The following is a 7,764-nucleotide window of genomic DNA, read 5'->3' as shown; positions in this document are numbered from 1 at the left end:
CATTTCTTAGATTCAATGCTGAAAATATCATCCATAGAATAAAACAAAAAGAGTTCTAAGTGTGAGTTCAACAAATTAAAAACTTCTGGGCCTCAAAAGGCATTGTGAGGAAAATAAAAAGACAAGCCATAGACTTCCAGAAAACATGTGTAAGTCTTACATTTTATAGTGGATTTATATCAAGAATGCAAAGAGTCTTGAAATCTCATGAATAAGAAAACAACCTAATTAAATGTGGATATAAGGAAAGTGAAAAAGCATCTTTAAACCAGAGTCAGGAGGTGCTTAAAGAAACAAACCAAGGCAAAAGAAAAGCCAAACAAAGGCCTCCACTGACAAAGGTGTGGTTTAAAGGATCGAAGAACCAACTGATAGGGGCCAGAGATGTAGCTTAGTGGTGCTGTTGCCTGCCTAATAAGGTCCTGAGTTTGATCCCTGGTACCCAAAAAGAAAACAAAAATAAAGAACCAACTGAAAGAACACGCAGTAGCTAAAGCTGGAGGAATTTAAAAGCAACAGTAAAAGAATTATTGGATTTTTAAAAGAACTATATCAGAATAAAAAAACAAGCTTTCATGAATCAGCCTAGATTAATATAAAGAAGTGGTTAAAATAAGTCAAGAGAGAACTCTCCTGGTAGAATTGTAAGTAATGCATGTAAGTATTTTCTGCTAAATGGGGTTGATAAAAAGAGCATCATGGTAAAGATTGTAGGAGGGTAATGTTAGAGTGGAAAAATCTGACAAACACCACATTAAACAGGTGATCAAGAACAACACAGCAGTGATGAAAGTTGATAGTAAAAAGTTTTGCTAAGAGATGGAAATGGAACTCTATTGACCTTTGTGGACTTACCCAAAATTATAGTCCCAGCATAGTCATTAAACAATCCACAAAACATCTGATGTATACTCTTCAAAACTATGAGGAATATCAAATGCAAGAAGAGTCTAAAAATCTCTCACAGACAAGAGGAGCTTGAGCAGTAGAGATTACAATTTAATGTGCTATCCTATGTAGGGTGCTAGCAAAACTACAGAACATTAAGTACAAAGTTAGGAAATATGAATAGCATGTATATTCAGTTACTGATGATGTTTTGATATTGTTTCATTATTTGTAAAAATATAACGTACTGATATAAGATGCTATGGAATATATGGGGACATGTTGTTCAGTTTTTCTGTAAATTTAAAATGATTCTAAAAAAGTCTATTTTTAAGAAATGAGTACGAAATTTGAATAGAGTACCAAAAGAAGATATATAGATGAAAAATAAGCTCACAGAAGATTCTCAACATTGCTTATTAGAAAACTAAATTAAAACCATAATTAGCTGGGCATGGTGGTGCACACCTATATGTAAGAGGCTGAGGCAGGAGGATCAGAAGTTCAAGGCCAGCCTGGGTAGTGTGGCAAGGCTCTGTCTCAAAATAAAAAATAAAAAGAGCTGGGATGTAGGTCAGTGGTAGAGGGCTCTTGAGCTCCATCCTGCAGCAGCAGTTATAATGAGATACTACTACACTTAGAATTCTCAAACTCAGAGCCCAATCAAACCAAACAGTGATGAAGAGGGCAGTAACTGGAAGTCATATACACTTCTATGGGGCATAAATGGCATAACTACTCTGAAAAACAATGTGGCAGGTTCTGGAGAACTCAGATATACACTATATCATGGTCCATCTATTCTATTCCTAGAATTTCCTCAAGAAAAATGAAAACATATGCTTTGATACAAAAATATGTATGACAGCCTTATTGGTAAAATCAAACACTGGAATATACCCAAACCAATTCATGAACACAAATATGAATAACGCAAGCATGGCATACCCAGGCAATGTAATTCTACTCAGCTTTAATAAGGAATAAATATTAACAATGACATGGGGGATCTCAAAATCAGAATACTGAATGAAGAATGTCTGCTTTTTAAAACGTTCAATTTCTGTAAAATTCTAGCAAATGCAAATTATTATACAGAGACAGAAAACAAATCAGTGGTTTTCTGTAGACAAAATGAGAGAGCTAGGTGGGATGGGAGGGAAAGGAGACAGAGTCTGGAGGAAACGTCTGGGGATGATGGAAACGCTCATAATACCACTGTGTGGATGTCTTCCCTGGTTTGCACATACGTCAGAATTTATCAAATGATACACTTGATTTGTGTAGGTTAGTGAGTGATGTGTTTAATCTGGTTTGACTTGAAAATTTCGTCACTAGAGAGTTTTACTTTCAAGTTTCTATTTTTAAATTCATGTCAAATATCATTCATGCGATATGTTTATTTGATACGACATCATTTGATCAAGTGTTACAGCATTTTCAGAATTAGAAATCAAAAGTTCACTGAAACTGTTTTAAATGGAGCTGTGTTTGCATAAATTCACGTTAAGCTACATTTCCAGCCCATTTTTAAATTTCAAGACAGGATCTTGCCAAGTTGCCCAGGTTGGGCTCAGACTCGTGATTCTCCTGCCTCAGCAAAATACAAAGCCATGTAAGTAAATTAATTAAAGAGAATATTGTTTTAAGGAAGAAAGCAATAATGAGAGAGGGAGGAAAGGGCTAAGGAAGAAAGGAAGAAAAAGAGGACAGAAGGAGGGAGGGAGGGAAGGAAGGAAGGAAGGACCAAACATTGCACTTTATTGCAACAACTTGAACTTCTAGAATATCATACACAGAAACCAGAAAGTGTTTTCTTTTATGACCAAAGAAAGGATACAAATGTTGTGGATATGTATGAAAGATGGTCCTAAGTGGGAGTTAAATGGACCAGGACAGTAAACAATTACATGATTCACAGAGCAGAGTGGCAGAGCGGGAAGGACCATCCATCACAGACTCTGAACACAGCTGGGTTAGGGTAGAAAAGCACAGGACTCTGAGCAGTCAGTGTGTAGCGCTAGGCAGCTGATGTTTGGGATGTGCCGATAAAATAGAACAACATTTTAATAAATTTACCCACACGTCAGCCTTCTATTTTCCCGAATGATAAAGAATAATATCCTTTTCTTTGTTTTCAGATGCACACTGCTATTCGATATCTACTGTTTTCTCTGCCTCTCTAGCAACTCTAATTCCACTTCTAATAGTTCACAAGACATCCTGAATATTTACCCCCCTGCTCAATTTCTAAACACAGCTGAACTTTTGATGAGATTCAAATTAGCTGAATTTTAAAAAATAGAAATATAAAGGTAGTGAATTAAGAACAATCGTAAAGGCAGTTGTTATGGTTTCTATCTAGATGCGCCCCTACAGCCTGATAGGACCATACGCGGGGCCTTTGGAGGGTCACTGGACCATAAATCAGCTAGAGCTGACTTGCCCTGGGGACTTGGGGTTTGGGCAAAAGAGGCGGGTCACCAGGGGCGTGGCCCGGAAGATTTGACCGACCTTCCTGGCGTCCCCTGGACTCTGCTTCCTGTGCGCCTAGCGGTGAGCAGCTTCTCCTAGGCCAGGACCCTGTGCTAGGCAGCCCTGCATTGGACTGAACGACTATGGACTGAAACCTCTGCAAAGTGCGAGCCAAAATGAACTTCTCTTTAAGATGGGTGCAGCTATCGTTTCTTAATGAGAGGGAAGTGACTCACACAGAAATCTAGCTCCGTGTTATCTATCCTGCATCCCACTGGGTAGATGTGTATCAAAGTTGAGAACATTCAAGCCGACTAAGTTGGACACCCATGTACTCCCAGCACTCTAAGAAGCAGAAGGATCATCAAGTTATAGCCCAGCCCACGCAACTTAGAGACTTGGTGGGACTCTGTCCCAAAAAGATAAAAAAATAAAATAAAACACTAAAATAAGAAATCAGTATGGAGATTGCTCAAAACAAAACAACAAAAACAACGACCAAAAAACAGCAAAACCTGAAAAACAGAAATTCCGTTTGACACAGCTATTCCCATTCTGAGAGTCTTGCCCAAAGAGTTAAAGACATCATATTACAGTGATCCATGCAAAGCTATGTTTATAGCAGCACAATTCACTGTAGCTAAATCACGGTAGTGACCTGTATGTCCTTCAAGAGATGAATGGATCTTAAAACGTGGTATATTTACACAATGGAGTACTCCTCCGCCATACAGAAGGACAGATTTGAGTCACTTGTTAGAAAATAGATGAATCTTGAAACCACAACACTAAGTGAAGAAAATCCACAAAGGATTAAAAATTGCATGGTTTCTTTAATATGAGAGACTCAAAATATAAGTAAGTTAAAGAGTGAAGTAAAAGTGCCATGCTAAGAAACAGGGAGGTAGTCTCTGAAGAGAAGGGAGTGTGGAACAGAGGGAAAAGTGGAGGGAAAGGCGGATAGAGGGAGTAGATCAAGGTATGCTATTCGTGTGTACCAGTCCTCCAAGCCGAATGTAATCACTATATATCTCAAACATACACTAATAAAAATTGTTTGAAAAAAAGCTGGCTGTGGTGGCACACACCTCTAATTCCAGCATTGTGGGAGGCTGAGGCAGGAGGCTCACAAGTAGCCCAGTTGGGGCATCTTAGTGACTTAGAGAATACGAAATAGAAAAGGGGGCATAGCTCAGCGAGAAGGCCCCAGTACTAGGTGTGAAGAAGCAGGGTAGGGCTGGGGGCAAAGAAAAACAAAGTTAAGAATTTTTAAGTGACATGGAGCACACGCCAAAGACTGCACATATCCTGTGTGCTCAGAGACATGCCCACGTTTACAGGCAAGGCCTGCATCTCTGTGCAAATGCCTGTGCCCCAGGGGTTGACAATAACTTCACAGTATTGGCAGGTTGCTCATCAAAATGGACTGTAGAAAACGTGTTGGGTTTCAGATAGCCTTGGATTTCAGGTTTGCAGATTGTTAGACTTGGAGAGCCTCTAATTTCAGTACCTTAAACAGAAAAGAAAGTTGTGGCATAAAACTATACAAGTTTAAAAATAAAAACTTGTACACATGTTGCAACAGATTTCTGCAAGTTTGAGTGCTAATAATACAGAACTGTGGCTGCAAGAGTTCAGTTACTGCATTTCAGTTTTTGTTTTTCCAAAATGGCTGTGCAGTTTCTGAAAAGTGTAGCTACAGACTCATGAAAACAATCTTTTTTTACTGTGCTCATTTAAGATCAGCAATGATAATCAAATAATAGCTGACTATGTTTGTGATTTGAAGGGAATTAGACAAAAAGGATGTAGATAGGTTGGTGTCTATCGACACTACTATTTTAAGAGAAAATGAATACTTGTAGATGGGTGGGATGTATGAATTTATCGTAAAATGTTTCAGACATATTTAAACTATGCTACTAAAATACTTCCGTAGTATAGTTAAAATAGTGTATTTCTATTATTTTAGAAGCTGTTCGTAATGCTGTACTGAGGGTCTATGTGTGGCAACCATATAAAAAAGAATATCATAGTGAAATCTTTAGGTCTAAGGCAGGATATTGTCCTTAAGCCCCAACTGATTTTTGTTTTATTAGAAACCTGCTAATAAGATAAGAAAGTGTATTTCATTCTGGTGAATAAGGAGTTAGACATTTCGATGTGAGATGGTTGAAATCATTAGCTTAAGTGTCTTGCTTAAAACACACACTTATTTTCTCAATATGGCTTTGCTTTGACTTTAATTCATCATGGTTTTCCTTGTAATATCGTTTCTCTAAAAATTTGATTTTTTCTCAGAGTACATTTGTTTTTTTGATAAAGGAAAAGAGCTTCTGAGTACACACAGAGCAGTCTGTATACATCTACAGGTGAAACAGTTCTAGTATGCTGTGCTCCTATTCCTTCTCGGCAAATACGAACTCTATTCTTACCTGGGAATCATGTAAGAAGTCTTTATCTTCATTTTGTTAACCCTGTCTCCTTCAAATTTCAAAATGTTAGGCCATATGCTAAACTAAATGATTCACATAAGTATGAAAACCACAACAGCAACAGTAGATCCGTTCTGTTTCCAGACCATGTGCCATTGTTTCACCAATATCACTATTATTTAATCTTCATCACAACGTTGCTGATGTGTAGCACTATATATTTTACAGAAAAAGTTAAGACCTTGACCAGGAAAACGGATGCACCTTGAGCACATAATGTTTAGTGAGATAAATCAGACACACAGCTTAAACCCAAAGTAGGAGTACGTTAGAGAGCAAAATAAAAGATAGACAATAGGAAGCAGGAAGATGGGTCTTCTACAAACGGGAAGAGCACCAAGCCAAGGAGGGAGGAGGGGGAAAGAGAGATAAGACCAATGAAGATGCGCAATGCGCCTGCGCCAACCCCCAGGGGGAATGAATCATTACGCACTGCAAACATGCACCAATGAAGATTAAATTTTTTAAAAAGTCGACCTGATTACAGTCGTGAACATTTTTCCTGTCCCTGGAATAGTAGCCTTTTTCTTTTTTCTTTATTGGTCCATGTTTGCAGTACATAATGTCTCTATTCCTTGCGTCGAGTTGGTGCATGCGCAGAACACTTCTCCATTCTTTTTTTTCCGTCTCCTTTCTGGCCAATCCGTCTTCTCCCTCCTTTTCTTCATCCCCTTTCCATTTGACAACTCTCTCTCTCTCCCCCACCCCTCTCCCTCTCTTCCTCCATCCCTCCCTCTCTCCCTCTCTCCCTGATCCTTTCTTCCTATTATCTGTCTTGTATTTTGCTGTTTACTTATAATCTGGGTTTCTCTTAGAACAGAAACGACGCGATATTTAATCACCTTTTTCCTATACATCCGCCTACAGCCTTTTCTTCTTCTCCTATAAAGATTAAGCCTGTAGAGCCATCTCAATATTTTCCTTAGCAGCAAGTGATTGGTAGGAATCTCACCTAAACTCTGCAAGGAAAAGGTCAATGTATTCAGATATTTCCTACAGGTCTCTGACAGCGAGCCGGTCTGACTGCTCTGCACCTGCGCAGTGTAGCGTTGTATGAGAAGTTGACTTGGGAGCTGGGAAACACTCCATTTGCACTGCCGTCCCATGCTCCCAGCCCCCTGATTGTTTTTGAGCGTCACGTATTCCCTAATCTGCAATCGAAAGCTCTTGATACCCATCCTTTTTGGGTCTCCCTATTAGACTGGAGCGTTTTGAGACCAAATGAAACCAGAAATGCTTCGAAGGCAGCATCTCTGGACCATTTCCACGCCCTGTTGCAGCTCGCGTTTCTGTCGCTTTGGCCAGGATGCTCAGGGCAATTCCAAGTAGTGCCCAGATGTTTGGGGACCTTGGATTAGCGCGAGCTGTCCCTCGGAAAGTGTGAGGGATTTATTTTGAGATGTGCGCAGTTTCGAGGGCTGCTGCTATAAAGCTGTGGGTTGTTCTTTTCTTTTTGCCGTAGGAGTACTTTATAATTTCAGTAAGATTCTCTCCACATGAAATAATGTACTTTGATGTGGATTTCCTGCAGCAGTCCACAAATACTGCTCTGTGGGATTTTATGTTTCAACCAATTCGATGTACTCATATCACTTTTAAATTTATTTTTACTTACATTTTTATAATGTTCACACTGACTAGTAATTTTAGCCTTACATAGATTTTCTTTGGTCATGTTCTGAATTTTAAAGTCCTAGAAGTCTCAAGAATAAGGCCAAAAAAAAAAAGAAAAGAAATTCTTTTTCTTGGACTCCCATTTCAAAATGGAAGGAGTCTTAGATCATATTAAATAAAAATGAAAGTTTTCTTAAATATTACTATGATTAACTTGGCTTAAAAAATAAAGCAGACTACTTTTTGCTAACTTGCATGACAGTCTGACTAGAGGTAGAACAATATTCTTATT

This window comes from Fukomys damarensis, unplaced genomic scaffold (assembly GCF_012274545.1).
Source record: "Fukomys damarensis isolate Sample0158 unplaced genomic scaffold, DMR_v1.0_HiC HiC_scaffold_14, whole genome shotgun sequence".
In the NCBI taxonomy this organism is placed as follows: Eukaryota; Metazoa; Chordata; class Mammalia; order Rodentia; family Bathyergidae; genus Fukomys; species Fukomys damarensis.
The sequence above is the reverse complement of the archived record's forward strand: the minus strand, read 5'-3'. Positions refer to the sequence as shown.